This window comes from Aulonocara stuartgranti, assembly GCF_965226115.1.
Source record: "Aulonocara stuartgranti genome assembly, chromosome: 3".
Lineage (NCBI taxonomy): Eukaryota > Metazoa > Chordata > Actinopteri > Cichliformes > Cichlidae > Aulonocara > Aulonocara stuartgranti.
Genome location: NC_138941.1, coordinates 3,760,207 through 3,781,575, shown reverse-complemented (window position 1 = coordinate 3,781,575; position 21,369 = coordinate 3,760,207). Strand labels below are relative to the sequence as shown.

Genomic DNA, 21,369 nt, shown 5'->3' with positions numbered 1-21,369 from the left:
GAGGAGTAATGTCAGTTTAATTCTTTACCTACTGTCAATGCAGTGAAATTAGACATTTTGTTTTGAAAGGTTACTGGTGGATGCCAGCAACCATCTTGGAAGAGAACAATATAATCTGTTATAAGGCCTCCATTTGAAAATTGTGTATTTGATACTAGAATATAATAGGTATATAATAAGCTGAGGCCTTGACTAGTAGAACGTCATGTTGGTGTTTAACAACACATGAGCCAACATCAGACCCCGAGCGCTACGATGCTAAAGATCAGAAGATCCAGTGTGACATCATCGTTACCTGGCAACAGCAGCCCTCATCTGACTTTATTGGAGGATATTTACACCAGCAACACGGTTTAGTTTGATATGACGGATTAACAACATGCTGTGATATCCAGTTCATCTGTAATAGATACTGGATCTAATCAGTCAGCAGATATTTGATCAGCTTATTTATAACTATACTAGAAACAAACACAACTGTGTTGGTGATTCATGCAAACTTGCATATCAGCCTTTGAAGGTTTTGTAGTATTGAGAACAAAGAGGTTGTGTTAGGGCTGAAAAGCCCGACTTGTTCTCCTCTGCAGGTCATCAAATGCACCACAGAAGTTTGTATTTGCACAGCCTGTATATGTTTGATGGCTTTATTATTCTCTGTTCAAAGACAGTAAATATGGAAAATGTCTCATGTAGTATCAGCTTCATTTAAAATGACTGCAAACATTTAGAGAACATGTGCTGCTGTTTGTCCTACATTTCAACACTGAATGAACCCTGAAAACATGATGGCAGCTGGCAGGTTGGAGTTCACATGAAATATCGGCTGTATGAAGACTGGAAATATAGATGATACAAACATGCAGCCAAACATTTGTGGACATGAATAAACTGTCCAAAAAGCAGGAAGTGACACAGCTAGAAAGTGTGTAACAGCTGAAGTCAAATGTAATGCAGAGTTGAATCTGCACTTGGATCCATCTGTGAAAGGTCCACATGTAGGGATCACATGAGTCCTGATGTTTGTCAGTCAGCTTGATAACTCCATCTACTGTGGCTACATATACTGGGCTGGTAGCTCCACAGTGTTGGAAAGAAACTATTAAATGTGCAAAGTTTAAAATCAGAGGCTCTTCTAACACAGGAGCCATGTTGAGTTTAGATCACAGCCGACCACCGGCAGTCTGAAATGGAATGAAGCCTATTGACAGCCAGCAGGTCTAAACAGGAACGCACCCATTTGTATGTGTGGCAATGATGTGGCTGCAGCTGACACAGGATTGGTTCAAACTAAACATCAGACACATTTCACAGAGTTCACAAATAAACTCACGTTTTTATTTTTGAAGATGATCATAAAGTAGAATTTATGGTCCAGTAGAAACAGCAGGAGGTTTGAGCCCTTCTGATGGCAAGGGCAAAGTGCTTTACAGAGACATTAGAAACAAAAACAAATAAAAAGCATGATTTAAAATTGATTAAAACAAGCAAATAAACTAACTAACTAATAAACAAACAAAACAGTATATAAAATCAAAACAGATAAAATCAGAACAGTAGATAAAATCAGTAGTTAAATGTAAGTTTTGAAATTTAAGCTTAAAAGTGTGGATTTGGTGCTTTATTCAAATGCAGCTGAGAACAGGTGAGTCTTCAACCTGGATTTAAATAAACTGAGTGTTTCAGCTGATCTGAGGCTTTCTGGGAGTTTGTTCCAGATATAAGGAGCATAAAAGCTGAATGCAGCTTCTCCGTGTCTGGTTCTGACTCTGGGAACTGATAAAAGACCGGATCCAGATGACCTGAGGGATCTGGAAGGTTCATACTGGGTCAGGAGGTCACTGATGTATTTTGGTCCTAAACCATTCAGAGCTTTATAGGCCAGCATCAGAACTTTAAAGTCTATCCTCTGACGGACAGGCAGCCAGTGTAAGGACCTCAGAGCTGGACTGATGTGGTCCACTTTTTTGGTCTTAGTGAGGACTCGAGCAGCAGAGTTCTGAATGAGCTGTAGTTGTCTGACTGATGTTATAGGTAGACCTGTAAAGATGCTGTTACAGTAGTCAAGCCTACTAAAGATGAATGCATGGACTAGTTTTTCCAGGTCCTGTTGAGACATCAGATCTTTTATCCTTGAAATATTCTTGAGGCGATAGTAAGCTGATTTTGTTATTGTCTTAATGTGTTTTTCTAAGTTTAGGTCTGCATCCATCACTACACCCACATGTCTCGCCTGGTTTGTGGTTTTTAGATGTATAGATTGAAGTTCTCTGGTGACCTGTAATCGTTTTTCTTTGGCGCCAAAGACTATTACCTCAGTTTTGTTTTGTTTAGCTGGAGAAAATTGTACGGGGCCTTGGTCTCCTGGTGACATGTGATATATATTTGTGTGTCATCTGCATAGCTATGACAGTTTATTTTGTTGTTCTTTATAATCTGTGCCAGTGGGAGCATGTAAATGTTAAACAGAAAGGGTCCCAAGATGGAACCTTGGGGAACTCCACATGTGATACTTGTCTGCTCAGATGTGAAGTTACCTATTGATACAAAGTATTTCCTGTTTTCTAAGTATGTTTTGAACCAGTTTAGTACAGTTCCTGAAAGACCTGTCCAGTTCTCCAGTCGTTTGAGTAATATGTTGTGGTCAACTGTATCAAATGCTGCACTGAGATCCAGTAAGACTAGGACTGACATTTTTCCACTGTCTGTATTCAGACATATGTCATTAAACAGCAGAAACAGGATTTGGAGGAAGATGTTAACAGATTAGAAAGAATTGTACACTGTGAATCAATGCAAGTCTTTCTATATAGACAGATCTGTAATAATCCCCCAGGTAGGTTCCTCTGGGACAGTCACAGATAGAGACACCAATTCTGACATCCTCTGAAAGCCTGACTTTGAATTTTCATCACTCGTCATGCACACAGATGTTAATTCTACATATTCCTGGTACTGAACTCTAAATCAATATGAAGAAAATGCTCCTGCTAATCTGCATCTATGTTGATATCAAATCCTTTTCCAGCACATGGATAAATCTCTATAAATCTTTCAGTCTGATCAGAATGGGCTCAGTGTTGTTATTGCAGCTCCCTGATGTTTGAAAAGCTAAATGTCCATTTTAAAGTGCTCATGTGTAGGATTGTGTTTCCTTCCTTTGTGCAGTTCTTACAGTAAACATGTTTGAATGTTTCCTGTTCCCCTGATGCTTCTTCCTGTTGGATAAAATTGGTTTGAATAACATGTTCTTATAGGTTTCAATGAACTTCAAACTGTGATCCACTTACAAAACTGTCTCATTTTATTGGAACGATCCACATTTGCATCCATTCACGGTACATTTGACATCTGAACACGTTTGTACACATGATGAAAGGACAGATGGTGTTTGTGTGTCCTTCTTAAACTTAGTGTGGATGTTTCATCATGTAGAACTACTTAGAACTGTCAGGGTTCCTGGGTCGGTGACCCAGTATTTTCAGTTCACGTTCACTGTTTATCTACTGCCTTTTCCACTTCCTGTTTTATTGTGTTAGCCTTGGTCTGTGTGCATTATGTTCAGTCCTCTTCCCATTATCATTAGTTCATTATGTTCAGCTGTGTACTCACCGGTCTCTCATTATCATCATTATCACCAGTCTGTGTATTTAAGCCCTCTGTTCTACCCATTCAGTGTCGGGTCATTGATGATGTACGCCTGATGTCTATGTCGTCTGTATGGTCAGTCAGTCAGTCCTTTGGTCATTCATTCATTCATTCATTCATTCATTCATTCATTCAGTCAGCCAGCCATTTCCTCCCTCTGTACTGTTTGCTCGCTCCTTCGGCAATAAACATCCACCTTCACCTACCTGCCTGTGAGTCCAGCGTTTGGGTCCTCCTTCTCTCATCCACGACACTACCTCTGACACAATGACCCGACCACGCGTTGTGGACCCAGCGGACTCGGACCTTTTCGAGCGGCAGGACGTAGCGCTCTCCATTTGGGCGGAGAAGCTCAGGTGGAAACAGCGGCTCTTCTCAGAGAGGGAGCACGTCTTTGAGGGGACTCGCCTGGCTCTGGGCGGGCCTCGGAGACGCCGCGGTCCTCCACCTGCTGCCTCACCTGCATCGGAGCATTCGCCGCGGAGAGTGGGCGTCACAGGCCAGGCTTCGGCCGCTCGCTCTTCCGCTGCTCCGCTCCTCGCTCGCCCACCAGCCATTTTACTCACCGGACCTTCAACCTCGCCATGGCACGGTGGCTCCGCCTCCCACCTCGGCTCAATGGAGGCTCCCGTGCCAGAGGCTCGGCTGTGTACCCCGCCCACTGCCTCTTCCCGGAGAAAGCGGCGCACACGTCGCCATAACAAGGACTATTTCCAGCAACTCCCGATGGTGAGCTCCAGTGACTGTTTTTCGCACTCACCATCTGATTATTCACTTAAAACACACAATAGACTCTTTTCTGATTCATGGGATGTTTCCCTCCTAGAGGATGAAGTGGACTGGGAAGATTTTTTCTGCTCTGCTCCCCCAAAGACTGTTCAGTCAAAGACTGTAAATAGTGGTGGCAGAAGGACCAGAATAAATCCAGATAGACCTGTCAGTATCACTCGCCCAGTCATCATTTCCACTCCTGTCAGTCAGCCGACACCCACACCTGTGCCCGCACCCAGGACGAGGGCAGCTGTGACCCCGTATACCTCCACACCCACCTCTGTTCCTCGGGTGGGGGTGACTGGTGTCCAGTAGTGATGGGCAGATGAAGCCTCATGAAGCACTGATGCTTTTCATCCAATTGGTTCACCCCAACGCGAAGCTTCTTGAAGCTTCATTTGCTCTAGCAGGACACCTACTGGACGTAAAAATATTAGTTGGCATGAATTTGAAGAGTGTGGCCTTTTGCACACAGCCTGTAAATGTCAACAACAAAAGGAGTGTGTAAAACACCTATAGTGTAGTGATGCAGTGTACTGTGTATATTTATACTGGCAGTGTGGAAAATGATTATTTGCGGCAAAGTTCGAACCGCTTCATGAACCAGTCACGTGGTACAGCCGGGCAGCGAGGCTTCGGACGTCATCATTTTCAGCTCCTCCCATAAATGAAGCAAGCCTCGATACGCGCTTCGCGGAAACGCCCCCTCCATTACTCGACACACGCTTCGAAGCCCCGATACAGAACGTCACATCACTAGTGTCCAGCCACCTCCCGTGCCTGTCCCAGCACCTAGGCTGAGGGCGGCCAGGATCCGGCCTGACCCCCCTAGAGACTCAGCTGAGGCTCTCCAGCCAGTGCCCTCACGCTCTGGAAGCACGGAAGAGCCAATCAGTCCACCACTTCATCCACCACCTGATCCAGCCTTTCACGCACTAGCTTTATCCCTGGTTAGGCTGGCTGAAGTGTCCCCTGCTCAGGCACCAGCTTTACTAGCCCAGGCTGTAGCTTTATCTCCCTGTCTAGCCCAGTCTGTAGCTCAGCCATCAGCCACACCAACCTCAGCTCCGTCGTCAGCCACGCCTGCCTCTGTTCCTCCCTTAGCATCTCCACTCCAGTCAGTTCCCTCACCTGCTGTTCAGCTTTCCCTCCAGTCAGTTCCCTCACCTGCTGTTCAGCTTTCCCTTCAGTCAGTTCACTCACCTGCTGTCCAGTCACCTCCTGTAGCTCAGTCCCCTCCTGTCCTCCAGTCACCTCCTGTAGCTCAGTCCCCTCCTGTCCTCCAGTCACCTCCTGTAGCTCAGTCCCCTCCTGTCCTCCAGTCACCTCCTGTAGCTCAGTCCCCTCCTGTCCTCCAGTCACCTCCTGTAGCTCAGTCCCCTGTCCAGTCAGTCCAGTCTGCTCCTGTCCCCCAGTCACCTCCTGTAGCTCAGTCCCCTGTCCAGTCAGTCCAGTCGCCTCCTGTTTCCCAGTTGCCTGTCCACCATCCTGTTCGGTTCCCGGACCTGCAGCCACAGCACCCAGAGCCAGCTGTGAGCTCTCCTGCTTCTCAGCCAGGGGTTTCCGCACCCGTCGCCTGGGCCGGCCTCGTCTGGTCCTGTGCCCACCGGGCCGTGGCCAGCACGCCTAACACTGGAGAGCCGCCGCTGCCTTCCACGCGGTCGGCCCCCTGAACTGCTCCGTCGTCTCCTTCGCCGCCGCCGTTGCCTTCCGCACGGTCGGTCCACCGGAACAGTCTCGTCTCGACCGCCGCAGCCACCTACCGGACCGGCTCAGTGGTCGCTGCTGCCTTCCACGTGGCCGCCCACCTGACCTGTCTCGTCTCGGCCTCGGGCCACGTGGCCACCCACCTGAACTGTCTCTGTGTGGACTCCGTCCCTCCGTCCTGGGCCCCCTCCGCCCGCCCTGTTCTGGTTCTTTTTCTTTTGGCCGTCGGGTGCCGGCCTTTGAAGGGGGGGGTACTGTCAGGGTTCCTGGGTCGGTGACCCAGTATTTTCAGTTCACGTTCACTGTTTATCTACTGCCTGTTCCACTTCCTGTTTTATTGTGTTAGCCTTGGTCTGTGTGCATTATGTTCAGTCCTCTTCCCATTATCATTAGTTCATTATGTTCAGCTGTGTACTCACCGTTCTCTCATTATCATCATTATCACCAGTCTGTGTATTTAAGCCCTCTGTTCTACCCATTCAGTGTCGGGTCATTGATGATGTACGTCTGATGTCTATGTCGTCTGTATGTTCAGTCAGTCAGTCCTTTGGTCATTCATTCATTCATTCATTCAGTCAGCCAGCCATTTCCTCCCTCTGTACTGTTTGCTCGCTCCTTCGGCAATAAACATCCACCTTCACCTACCTGCCTGTGAGTCCAGCGTTTGGGTCCTCCTTCTCTCATCCACGACACTACCTCTGACAAGAACAAAGTCTTTGGAACATTTGGAGAACACGTTTAGGAAAGTAACATCCTGGTAGAACATTTTCTTAAAGCAAAGCAGAGCTGCAACATGACTGTGAGGATTCAGAAGAATAAAGTCAGAATACTTTATTATTATGAAGACTAAAGTGCACCTTAATGCTGCCGATGAACACACATGTTCTTTGTGAAAGCATGTGTGAGCACAGCTGACATGCACCACACTGACCCCACTCGTCCCATTTCTTCATCCACTTCTTGCTCTTGTGCTTGAAATGAGATGCAGCAAAAGTCAGAGGCTCTAAAATCCACAAAAAGGGGGCTCGTTAGATCAGGATACTGGATGTGATCCATAGAAAACATGGATAATACACCACTTTATTTGAAGCATCTGTAGCACTGCCTCAGTTCTGGATGTTTCCACAGACTCCTCTGTGCACCTAAAGGAAAGGTCAAAGGTCAGCAGCACATGTAGTTGGGACAATTCTTCAGTCGCACAAACTACACAATCATTTTCCTCCAATGACGACTTTTCACTTGCAGAAATGGTCCTGTGTGATTTCCAGGCTGTGATATAAAAACTAGTTCCTAATGGCAGCGACTCACTCAGTAAACATGTGTTTCCTTCACCAACCTCACACACAGATCCAATAAGATCAGGAAGTGGGCAGTATAGTACAATATGTGTTATTCTGTGCTGCACTGCCCAAACTAAAGATCTGCTGAAGTGTTGGAAATGATCCAGATGTTTATTTTGGACGATACAGCAGAAGATCAGACATGAAAGTGGAGATAACACAGAAGACCTGCAGCAAAGGTCAGAGGTCAGACTGGGCCCCTGGATTCAACAATGAGCCAATGATCATCAAGCAGTGACTAAAGCAGAGCCCTGACGTTCTGACATTCATCACACAGTCAGAACAAATGTCTGCTGATGACTTCATCTCATGAAACGACTGATAGATGTCAGTTCATTGATCAGCTGAGCTGCTGATCTTCATCGTCACAGAAACATTCAGCTTGTTTCAATCAGTAAATAACTCCCACTACTCCCAGTTTGAACTGTTCCCACTCAAAATGCTGTGAGAACAATGATCATTGTAGAACTTCACAAACATCACGTGTTGTTTTCCACATGTAAGATCAGCAAACACACAGAAACTTCCTGTTGCCACACACGGCCTCTAAAATCTCTTCCACGCTTTCTGTCTGAAGTCCACTCTCTGTGTCGGATCCACAGGAAACAACAAGATCTTATTAACATGGTTTTCAATGTGTCTCCTTCCAAAAAGTCCAACCAATGAACAAATGTGTGTATTTGTGGAGGCCGAACAAAAGCATGACACATTTCTCTGTTTCTATAAACTGGAGTCAAACACAAACATGAAGAGTTTCACTGACAGACTCCAAAATGCCCCCACAGTGGATCAAAGGGAAATCCTACAGTGTGGCCAGAGACTCTTAATGGCTCCAACATCAACACATCCACAATGTTGGATCCAGTTCTGCCTCACAGAGTTACTAAGACACACCCTCTGCCAGCATCACAACAGCTCCACCTGCTTCACCTGCCTCCTCAGCATCTGTACACCTGAAGAGAAAAGAAAGGCTCCAACAGCTCAAATCTACAAAGGATTCATGAAGTTTCATCCAACAATAACATGTTTGCCTTCCACAGTGTGCTGTTAGACACCACTGTACCTCTGCCATTTCAAAAAGAGCAGCTTGGGAACATTTTGGCTCCAAACACTTTGTGTTTAAGTTCTTTGTTTTCTTTGTGAAGCCGACAACATCTGGAGCTTTGTGACTCATAGAAACATCATTTTGTTCTTTAGATGACAGCAGATTGGGACTGAATAATCAATCACTATCAAACCAATAAAGACAAACATGCTGATTTTACAGGAACTTTGTTGGAGAAGCTGCAAAGACATGAAACTGGTGGAGATCCCAAACCAGTTGATAGTGCTGGTTATTCCAAATAAAGCTGTTTCCCTTTGAGATGAAATGACTTTCTGTCCTGATATATAATAAAGATGTTGTTGTTTTTGAGCCCCTGTATTAAAAGTAGTTTAAAGTCAGCTTGAGTTTGATGTCTTTATGTCAAAGCTGCTCATGATGTTGAGCTGCTGATGGAATAAAAACAATATAAAAGCATGTAGTCCAGACTTAAATGCAGCCTGTTGTTAGCTGAGGTCCACACACAGTGTTTGACAGTGTAAAGTGTGTGAAAGGGCTGCTGGTGGAGCTCACTAGGATGAGCAGGTGACCACGAGGTGGAGAGCAGCTGGCCTGGCTTTGACCCGGGCCACGCCCCCTTTCTCTCTGCTTTGCTGTCACTTATCTTCACTGCTCTGTCCAATAAAGCTGAAAAAGGCCCCGAATCAAAGAAATCTGCTGCAGCCTCTGAAATGTCTTCTGTTTCCTTCCCGACGGCTTTTTCACCGTCAGCCCATCAGACAGTCCAGCAGCATTTATGATGATGTCATGATGTTGAAGAGGCTGCTACGGTGGCCTCCCATGACCCCCAGCCTCATCACAGCTGAGATGCAGACATTTGAAAACATTCAGCAGACAACTGAATAACAGTCCAACACAACAGTCTGTGTGCAGACACACACTGACCTTTCATATAGTCAAACACAGCTGGTTGAGTCATTTCTCTGTGAGTCTAAAGTGAATCTAGTATTTGAAAGTCCACTTCCTGTATTTGTTGTTGAAGACTTCTTCAGCTTCTTCTCAAGGACATCAGCTGCTTGTTTGGCAGCAGAGGCAGTTAAGAAGCTTCCTGAAAAACACTGAACAGTGAGTTCACTGTGGCATATGACAGATTCAGCTTTCTGTGTGCAAATGTGTCTGTGTCGACCTTTCAAATGCTGTTGAATCCAAAACATCAGCGGCTCCTCGGCTGCTCGCTTCATGCACTTCTGTCTGTGTGACAGTCCAATGACATCACAGCTGTTTCCAGCCCCAGTGTCTCAGGACTGGACACCTTTAAACATGTCGAGGATCAAACAGCGTCCAGCTAAACACACATGAAACTATCAGAGCTGACAATCATTCCAATAACATCTAATGGTTCATGTATGTAGACACAGGACTACAAGGAAATGGCTCTCAGCATCTGGCTGTGGGAACACATGAGTCCCTGTTTGTGTTCAGATTGTGTGCATGTTTTAGACGTGTGTCACATGTAGAAACACAACAATCCCACAATGACACACAGATGTGTTTGACACAGCTGTGCAGCTGTAAGTTGTTTCTAATGATTCATTGAAGCTCTTCTAACATTCTGGAGACGATCAGTACATGAATCTGTTCAACACGACAACAATTTGACTTCAGTGTGAACGTTTGCATTAAATAACCTTCTTCATCCAGCTGACAGCATCTTCATCCTATGATGTGAACAGTTCCTCCTGTTGATGACAAACCTCTGACAGGATCTGCTTGAGGAGCTTTTTCATGTGCAGCTCTCTGAGCTCAGGGCTGAGCTGCTGTTTCATCTTTAAGAGCTGCTGCCTCCTCGCCGGACTTGTTCTCCTCTTCTTCTCCTAATGACACCATTTCTGCTTCATATTAAATTCAATAAAGATGCTGACATGTATCTGTAGCAACAACATCATTGAATCTAGAACAACTGGAGCCAAACCAGTGGCTCTGCTGGGATCACTGGTGAGCCAACACTTCCTTGTTGATGCAGATTTCAGGGCTTCCTTTTGCTCCTCCGTTATAACTGTTCTCTCTTCTCAACACATGATGACACAAAGGAATCAGCAGTGACAAAGATGATGCTGAAGAGAAGCACACACTTCACACATATAACAGACCAGTGCAGTTACACACACCTCTGCTCGACATCAGGCCTCAAACAAAGACACAAAACACTAACTTGACTCTAAACAGAAGAAACGAGCAGCTGTTTCTGTTCTGTGCTTATTTATATTTGACACACATGCTTCTCTTTGTGCAAACACACATCGCACTATAAGGGTAACCTCGCACACAATGATTGGACAGCACAGTGATGATGCTGGGAGATCCTATACGCAGCAACACAGAAACACTGAGAACTTTAAACAATGATGGAAAGTGTTATAAATGACTTGTTGGCCTCTGATCTGTCACAAACAGCTGAAACGTGTCTCTCATGAGTCACATGAAGGTTTTTGACAGAAAGGACAAAAAGTAGCTGCAGTCAGTTTGTGTCATTTTTATATTTATTCATCTGGGAGAAAAATCTGAGGGACATTAAAATGTGTTTTCAACAGAGACAAGAACATGAATATAACAGAACAGGTAAATGAAGATGTTTCAAGTAAACAGCTGGACTGATCAGGTCCAAACACAGAGTGATAAACTTGTCAAACAGCTGTCATATCTTTATATAGAAGCTCTTTATAAATGCTGCTCACTGCAGTCTGTTTACTAATAATGTCAAAGTGTTAGAAACACAGAAACATCAGAATGGTCTTTGTTCACAGAAACCTGTCTGGGATCCTTTGTTGTTCTTTTGATGCAGAGTTACATTATAAATATAAAGAGTTATTTCAGAGTCTCATCAGTTTTCCTGCATGTCTTTATTTAACACATCAGCAGGGCTGAAGCTCTCATGTTAAACACACACTGATCTATGGACACGTTCATGTGTTTCTAACAGAACCAGGCTGTTATCAGCCTGCACTAACATTATGTCACACACACTGAATGTAACAGTGACAGTTTACATCATCACACAATCAGCTGTGATTGTTTCACTGTCATCAAACGAGTCAACAGGAAGTAGAATCAATAGAAACCAATCATTTACTGACAGCATGTCTGATGGAAATAAGTGCAGATTATGTATGAAGTCTAACTGCACACAGTAACTGTGTTACAATAAGGACTTAACAGCGCCCTCTGCTGGAGTGTTTCAGTACTGCGTTAACTAGAATACACCACCTCCTCCTCACACCACCTGCTACAGCTCTACTCTTCTATGACTACAGTCATCCACAGCACTGATGTGAGGTCACATGGTTCATATGTAAGGAGCACAGCTGACCTCAGGTCAGTTTAATGACTGTGAGCAGCAGCTGTGTTATTGTCACTGTGACAGGGAGACACTCTCAGACACAGCGCTCATGTCAGCTTGTTCTCATGCAGGAGGATCAGGAGCTCCATGTTTGTCTTTCTGTTTGAATCATGATGTGTTTGTGCCATCAGAGTCTGTCATGAGTACTCAGGGTTTCACAGCAGCTCTTCTGGATGCTGACGAGGACTCCAACCTCATGTTTCACCTCTCTGAGCTTCTGATGTCTGTGAACACTCGTGTTTCTTCTCTGGGCTCATCTGGACAAAAACACCTTTCTGTGTTTGGCTGCAGCCTCATTCTGACTGACAGGAAGTGTGTTATCCATGAGCTGCACTTCTGTGAGGAAGTTTCCTGCTGTGTTTCCTGTCTGTGGACAAACACGAGTGTTCCAGCTGAGGACTTGGTTCCTTCCACCTGTCCATACAGGACATCACGCTGTCTGCAGCTCTGTAAATGCAGCTCCAGGTCCTTCCACGTGCTGCTCTGTATTTGTGCAGTTTGTAGTGTGTCCTGGGAAACGTAGCACACATGGTGTTCTTCTGCTGTTTCCTCCTTTCACTGAGTGTGAAACACTGACGCTGTGCTGTTGTTCACAGAGGGGAGCTGATTCTAGCTGCAGCTGGACTCTGTCATCTAACTGAATGTGTTGGTGCTGATCACGGGGCTCTGAGGGGGGAGCAGCAGGAGGACTCTGGATGCTGACGTCAGTGTATCTGTGGAAGCTCCCACAGCGTGTCTGTCATTCAATATTGTGCTGTATATTGTATCTATGCAAAGATGAACAGACTGTGTGTTCACTGGTCTCTGTGCTGCAGCTCTGATGTCATCATCACTCCCTCCTCCACCCTCAGCAGTCCCAGCATGCTGCTGTGGTGCACCCCACCCTCACTCTACACCTGAGCCACAGACCACACCCTCCACCTCAATATACACCACAGTTTTCTCTGCTGTGGAAATGAGATCAGGAGGAAATCATCATTATTATTATTTAATAAACGCTCACATTAATGTGGGCTTATTTGTTTCATATTAGAAACATTAGTTGAGTGTTTTTAGTATAAAATGGTCAAAGTCCCCCTTTTTGCTCCTCCCCTCACCTGTGGATGGGCGGTGCTGTTACCGTGGTGACAGCTTGGATGTGTTTCAGTCCTGCCTGGTTATCACTGCAGGAATCTTTCACATTTATTACAGGTAATAACTCTGATTTTTCTGTGTATTATGAACCAAATGTATCCTGATACTCACAGAGATGGATGAGCAGAGGGTTTTTTTGCAGTTTATGTAGTTACTATGGACTTAATGCATACATATTATTAAAATTAGGGCTATAACAGTTGTATTGATGTATAGCAACTTGAAATGCTCCCACAAATGGCTCCACAGCATGTAAAAATATAACAAAAGCTCTGGCGGACTTGGTTCTGTGGTCAGTCTTAAAGGGTGAAGTTAAACTCTGTAATCTTCACTGTGTCACAGAGTTCAGTGAGTCCCGTTATTCACAGTATCAATCAGATCATCAGAGAACAGCTGATCAGCAATCAGTGGTGCCAACAGCGCCTCCTGTGGTGAGAGGATGCAATAATGCAATGTAGCATTTTTCCACTCAACACTTGCAGTCATGGAAACTGTCTGTTGGATCTGTGTGACGTTGCTTTCTTGGTTAGAGTTCCTCACAAATGTCCAGATGATTCTTCTAATGAGGCGTCGACCATGTTTGCAGCTCTTTGGAAGAAAACGTCGCCCTTTGCCATCCTTACTTTTCTTTGACTTCTTCAAATGCAGCTGAACTCCAGCTGGTATTTTCTTGGACTTTGCAGCTGTTTCTGGTCATCAGTTCATTCCTGCAAACCTCTGAAGCTGAACAACAATGATGCTGCATTGCTGGCTGATCCCAAAAGGTTGATTCTGTTCATCTGGACGTTTTCAGAAACGTTTGCTCACTGATCAGGTGACTTCTTCAGTCTCAGCTGACTGCAGCTTTACAAGCTTACAAACAGCACATTTGCACAATGACTGAAAGCAGCAGCACCTGATATATATGATACTAATATAATACATATACATATATAATCCATACTAATGATGAAGGAACTGAGCTCACAGTCCATTGTTCATTCAGTGAACTACTCAGTTTATTTTGGGCCTCAGAAATGCTCACTCTGTTTGTACATCACTGTCAGCAATAGACTCATTCTGCTGTGTGGACAGGAACACATGTGACATCACTTCCTGTTTGTTTGTGACTGAAGAGGAAGAAGTTTACAAGGAATCATTTAGAAGAGTTTCAAACATCAACTGATTGAATCCATGAATCTGAAAACGTGTTTGTGAGTGAAAGAGACAGACATGTACAGACTGAACTATCTGTTCAACAGTCAGAGTGTTTCTGTAACAGGAGACACTCTTTACACTCCACTCAGCACAGGGACACTGATGCACCACGAGACCAGGGAAACCTAAACCCAGGATAAAGAGTTTGAGTGAATGTGGTGTTGAAGGTGTGGAGGTGGATCAGAGTGTCAGAGGAGACTCTGTAGAAGGACAGAGTGCCAGCAGGACAGTCCACATACACTGCTGCTCTGTTAGAGACAGAGGAGGAGGAGGAGGAGGAGGAGGAGATGGATGTTGATCTGTTATTGTGACAGACATAACGAGGACCATCATCAGAGCAGAACAGACTCCAGGACTGATCATTTCCTCCAAACACACAGTCAGCACTGCCTCCTTTCCTTCTGATGCTTCTGTAACTCACTGATATATCAACGCTTCCTCTCCACTCGACCTCCCAGTAACAGCGACCAGTCAGACCATTTCTACACAGCAGCTGATAATTAAAACCATCAAATCTGTCTGGATGATCAGGATATGACTGAACCTCCTTCACACGTGTCACCTTCCTGTTGTTGTCAGACAGTTGGAGCTTTGTGTGCACTGTGTTTGTGTCGATTGTGAGTTGACAGGAATCTGATGGAGAGAACAAACACAATCCAGCTGCAGTTATTGATCCATCATCTGTTCATTGATTGACACTTTGATGATGACTCCTGACATGATGAAGATGGTTGAATGTGTGCTGCTTTGTTTTCATGAATCCCATTAAAAACACACTTACACTTCCTCAGACCTGGTCTCAACCATCGGACTCCAGCAGGCTCCACCCTGAAAGGAGGAGGGGGGTCAGAGCAGCACAGTCAGCATGCACACATGGACATTACATGGCTCTCACACACACACTGTTACACACTGAGCTCAAAGCTCGGCTCCACTGTTTTATTCAAAGAAATCTACATTTATTTATCAGCACATTTAAAAACAGCTTGAGCCAAAGTGCTGCACAGAGTAGAGAGAAAATAGGAAACATACACAGTAATGACTATAAAGACTGGTCAGGATTGAAAGCTACAGAGTACAAATGTGTTTCCAACCGGCTTTTAAAAATGTCCAGTGTTGGTGACGACCTGATGTGAAGGGCGACTGTTCCAGAGTTTGGCTGCAGCCATCGATAAAGCTCACCTCTGTTTTTACGTCTAGTTCTGGTCAGAAGCTGCTTATCTGCAGACCTGAGGGCTCCACTTGGATTCTTTTGTTAAAGAGAGATAAGATGGAGCCAATCCATTCACAGATTTAAAGACAACCAGATCTGGAAGTGGATTCTACCACGTACTGGTAACCAGTGGAAAAAGCTGCTGATGGGTCGTCTAGCACAGACCCACCGCTGGAAGCAGACAATTGATGAGGGAGAGAACTGTGACAGCGCCGTTCCTTCACTTGACCTCAGTCGCTCTCGTCTGCTCCCTCGTAACACTGCTCTTTATTGAGCTTACATGAATATGCACAAGTTCATTATGACGTCTTACACAGGTATGAACAAAGAGTACCAGTCTGTGCATAGTGTGTGTGTGTGTGTGTGTGTGTGTGTGTGTCTGTGTGTGTGTGTGTCTGTGTGCGTGTGTGTGTGTGCGTGCGTGTGCGTGTGTGTGTCTGTCTGTGTGTGTGTGTCTGTGTGTGTGTGTCTGTCTGTGTGTGTCTGTCTGTGTGTGTGTCTGTCTGTGTGTGTGTGTCTGTGTGTGTGTGTCTGTGTGTGTCTGTGTGCGTGTGTCTGTGTGTGTGTGCGTGTGTCTGTGTGTGTCTGTGTGCGTGTGTCTGTGTGTGTCTGTGTGCGTGTGTCTGTGTGTGTCTGTGTGCGTGTGTCTGTGTGTGTCTGTGTGTCTGTGTGTGTCTGTGTGTGTGTGTGTGTGTGTGTGTGTCTGTGTCTGTGTGTGTGCGCGTGTGTGTGTGTGTGTGTGTGCGTGTGTGTCTGTGCATAGTGTGTGTCTCTGTGTGTGTCTGTGTGTGTGTCTGTGTGTGTGTGTCTGTGTGTGTGTGTTCCAGATGTGACCCTGTGACCCCAAAGCTGGTGCTAAGAGTCCAGCGGTCCCCCTAACAAAGGGCTCTTATACTTAACCAGACACAGAGTAGGTGTCCTCCTACACCAGGGGTCTCAAACTCGCGGCCTGAGGGCCAATTGCGGCCCGCAGGACGATAGTTTTTGGCCCCACCTTAATATGAAAATGTAATGTTAGTTTGATAATGTATGACACTTTACAGTGTTGTGGGCGGAGCTGAATTAACCCACCAATCAGGGTGGGATATGGATCTCAGGGGACACCAGCCGGGCTTGATGCAAGCAGGGAAACATTTCTCAATGAGTCAAAGTTCCAGCAGCGTTGCCCTGGAGTGTTTCTTTCTTTCCTGTGCCTGGCTGGCTTCCTCCTTTCTATTGGGCAAACGCCGACATTCGCCCCAGCGCGCTGCGTTCACAACACTTCAAAAAAAGTTTTTTTTTAAGTTGCTGCCCAGCGGGACATTATACGTATATAGATTTATACACACGTCAGTGGGATTTAAAGTTATTTTTCCACAGAGAGAGATCTCATATTAACTATCACAGTGATGCGTAGGCGGCGGGATAAAAGAAAAGTCATGAACTCAATGCAGCCCAATTTAGTCTGCAGTCACATAGCGACACCTGTTCATCGGCAACAACAGTCCCCGGTAACCCGGACTAATTATAGGGTCGCACCGTAATTTGTGGCTCCATGTTTTTATTTGCATCACTGCGTTTGCATTGCAGCAAACATGAACATTACATATATTTCAATATAATGTAAAAGCAGTCAAAACAACTAACATCAGAAACAGCTGATGTTATTTGTTATATGTCACGGTGTCATTTCCGCTTCTTTCTCCTGTAACAACAGCCCGGCGCCGTGAGCAGTCGCCTTTTTTGCGCACGCTATCCCTGCACTTTCTACCATCTGCAAACGCCACGGTGTTCGTGTCGTCATGAAAGACATGAACATCGAGCGTAAAAACAAAGGAGACTGCTACCGGCTTTTTATCTGCCGATCGCCGTGCTACGGTTGCAAGAAAAAGAAGCAGAAATGACGTTCTCTACGCGTTGAGACGTTCCCCGTCCGTCGGCTAAACGCTTGATTGAAACTTCAATGCGACAGTGACACCAAGTAGAATTATAAATGTCACATAGCCCCAAACATGTCTTTTTCAAAGCCTGCGGTGAAGAGAAAGGTTGGTGATGAGCACCGACAATTTCAGGAAAAGTGGGAAATGCAATATTTCTTTGTTGAGCACAGGGGCACCCCGACCTGTCTTATTTGCACAGAGAAAGTTGCGCTGCACAAGGAATACAATTTGAAACGTCATTACACAACTAGACATGCTGAGCTGGATGCAAAATACCAGGGAGACGAGAGAGCGAACCGGGTTGCCAGTCTTAAAACAGATCTACTGAGGCAGCAAGATTTCTCCAAGAAAGCAACCAAAGAGAATAATGCAGCAGTCGGAGCCACGTGGTTAGTGAGATGATTGCTAAAGCAGGGAAGCCATTCACAGAAGGTGCATTTGTCTAAAAGTGCATATTGCAGGCTGCAAATATAGTCTGTCCGGGAAAGAAAGGTCAGTTTAGCAACATCAGCCTTTCTGCCAACACCGCAGCAGATCGCATTTCTGACCTGTCAAGTGACATTTATGACCAACTGTGTGAGAAAGCCAAATGTTTCAGTGTATACTCAGTCGCTCTTGATGAGACCACAGACATCACCGACACTGCCCAGCTCCCAATGTATGTCCGTGGTGTTGATGACAGTTTTGAAGTGATGGAGGAGCTGCTCACAGTAATTCCAATGCATGGCCAGACCACCGCTCAGCAGATATTTACAAGCTGTGTGATGCCATTGAGAATGTTGGTTTGCCATGGAAGAGGTTTGTTGGAATAACAACAGATGGAGCGCCATCAATGACAGGGAGGAAACATGGACTGGTGGCACAAAACAAACTGGAAGAGGAAGGCGTGGAGGAGGCCATTGCTCTGCACTGCATCATCCATCAGCAGGTCCTTTGCAGCAAATGCCTGAAGTTTGACAATGTGATGTCTATTGTTGTGAAATGCATCAACCAAATCAGATCCAGGGGCTTAAAGCACCGAAGGTTCTGTGCTTTTTTAGAGGAAATGGAGTCAGAATATGGGGATGTGCTCGACTTCACTGAGGTACATTGGCTCAGCAGGGGAAATGTATTAAAGAGACTTTTTGAGTTGAGAGCAGAAGTGAAGCCTTCATGGAGAAGGATGGAGTTAGTGTTCCTGTGCTAACTGATCCCAAATGGCTCATGGACTCAGCTTTTCTTGTTGATATGACACATGAGCTTAATGTACTGAACAAGACGTTACAAGGCCAGGGGCAACTTGTCAGTGCTGCCTATGACAACGTGAGAGCATTCTCCACAAAACTGGCGCTCTGGAAAGCTCAGCTCTCTCAGACAAACCTTTGCCATTTCCCAGCATGCAAGGCACTCGTGGATGCAGGCACACCATTCAGTGCTGACAAGTATGTTGATGTCATTTTGAGGCTACAGGAGGAATTTGATCACAGGTTTGCTGACTTCAAGACACACAGAGCCACCTTTCACATTTTTGCGGACCCCTTCTCCTTTGATGTGCAAGATGCCCCTTCTGTGCTTCAAATGGAGCTCATTGAGCTGCAGTGCAACTCTGAACTCAAAGCAAAGTTCAGGGAGGTGAGTGGAAAAGCAGACAAGCTTGGACAATTTTTGAGAGAATTGAGCCCTAGTTTCCCTCGGCTTTCCCGAATGTTCAAGCGGACCATGTGCCTTTTTGGTAGCACATACTTGTGCCAAAAGCTCTTCTCCACTTTGAACTTCAATAAGTCCAAGTACAGGTCCAGACTTACGGATGATCATCTTCAAGACATACTGAGGGTCGCAACTGCTTCCTCCCTCAGGCCAAATCTGGCTCGGCTATGCGAGAGGAAACGCTGCCAGGTCTCTAGCAGCAAGGAGTAGGCAAGAGAAGCCATGTTCAGAAGAACAGTTCATTTTCTCCAGTGTTCCATTCATGTTCAGAAGAAGGTTATAGAACTGTTAATACAGACATTTCAATCTAAATACAGCAGATATAGAAGACTGAAAGATACACACAAGTTCACTGACTAAAAATATCTTATTATTATTTTATTTATGTTTTACAGATTGATTTATTTTCTTATTAATTCTTAATTTGTTTATTTATTTTTCATATTTTGTGTTAAAAAATAAAAATAAAGAGATTTGAGAAGATTGGAATTTTTTTAACCATGCCTTTCTTGTGGAAAACCTAATGTGGCCCAGCCTCACCCAGACTCTGCCTGCAGCGGCCCCCTGCTAAATTGAGTTTGAGACCCCTGTCCTACACCATAAATCAGTAAGAGAGGGTACGACCTCTCTCATGGCCCCAAGTGGTGTGTGCATGCCAGAGCACTCTGGAAGGCACACAGAGTCTTTACAGACTACTAAGGATCAAACCTCTATCATCATGCAATCGATTATACAACTCTAAGCATATATGAGTAAATATTTCTAAGCATAAATGACAATCAACAATATAAACCTTACAGCTGGTTTTAATAACAGAATTTATTTGTTTCTCAAATGAGAAAGAGCTATCGAGAAACACTCCTAAATCTTTAGTTCTGAACTTTTCCAGTGGGCCAAGGTCGACATTATCTGCTAATGCTAAATAGGCTGCCGTTATTAACTAATGCTAATTTGATGTGAATTAGCATTATGCACTAATGCTAACACTTTTTAACAATGTGAGTAGCTAATGCTAACACTATTTCCCTTAACTTCATAACAATGTGAACGGCTAATGCTAACACTCTTTTTCCTAGCATTACAACATCTGAGCTGCTAATGCTAAGTAGTCCGCCATTAGCACCTACGTCTAATTTAAGGCAAATACGCATTAGAACCTAATGCTCATATCGTTTTCCTTTGCTTTATAGCAATGTGAGCAGCTACTGCTAAATAGCATTAGCTAATAACAGCAGTCTAATTTAATGCAAGTTAGTATCATTTGTATTATGACGATGTGAGGAGTTAATGCTAAGTATGCTGCCATTAGTGGCTAATTCTAATTAGGGGTGAATAATTATTACAAGCTAATGCTAATATCGTTTTCTCTTCCCTTTTAACAATGTGAGCAGCTAGTGCTAGGTAGGCTGAAGCTAGCCGCTAATGCTAAAGATAATTTGATGTGAATTAGCATTACATTAGTGAAGAGTTAATGCTAAGTAGACTGCCATTAGCAGGTAATGCTAATTTTAGGTGAATAGGAATTGGCAGCTAATGCTAATACCATATTTTCTTGCTTTAACCCTTTAAAACTGGTCAGAGTGGGCACACTCCGTTTTGTGCAACTATTTTTAAATCCCGGTAGCACTGTAACCACGTGAGCTAGCGCAATAATTTTTTTTGCATATGAAACCTGAGGAGTTGTACTTACATCTTATGCCATCAGCTTGTCCTAGGTTACAGTTTCCTTCCACATATGCTTAGGACTCATATTGCACTGCTGGAAATAGTTTATTTTGATGCATATGCTGTTATTTTGCAAATTTGCAGTATAATATTTATTTTCGTTTTTCCTGCAGTATATAAAAATTGGTGTATTTCAAAAATAAAACTATGAAGGCACTCAAAATAAATTTCCTGTGGTGGGAAACTATTTTGTGCAACTTTTTTGTATTTACAGTTTTGAGGGATAAGCCTCTTAAATTTCTCTAACTAGAAATATATGTTAAAAAAACAAAAACGATTTTCAATTTTTTGTAGTTTATTGCACTTTTTTGCAATTTATGTAATTACTATGTACTTAATACATACATATTATTAAAATTTAGTCTGTAATGGTTGTATTGATGTATAGTAACTTGAAATGCTCCCAAAAATGGCTCTACAGCATGTAAAAATATAATATAAGCTCTGGCGGACTTGGTTCTATGGTAGGTCTTAAAGGGTTAAATCAATATCAGTAGCTAATCCGATTGTTCAGTCTGACGTCAGGTGAAGTCATTTTTATGCACTTAAGAGCTGCGTTGAATTCAACATTACAAACTGAACATTAGAACTAT

At 44.3% G+C, this 21,369-nt stretch overlaps 1 protein-coding gene across 1 annotated transcript in view; it reads right to left on the bottom strand.

The window, feature by feature from the left end:
* The window catches only part of LOC309700452 (protein NLRC3-like), a gene marked incomplete at its 3' end in the record, with an annotated part of 173,109 nt that overhangs the window by 137,738 nt on the left and 14,002 nt on the right, over positions 1-21,369 (bottom strand). The window lies entirely within an intron of this gene.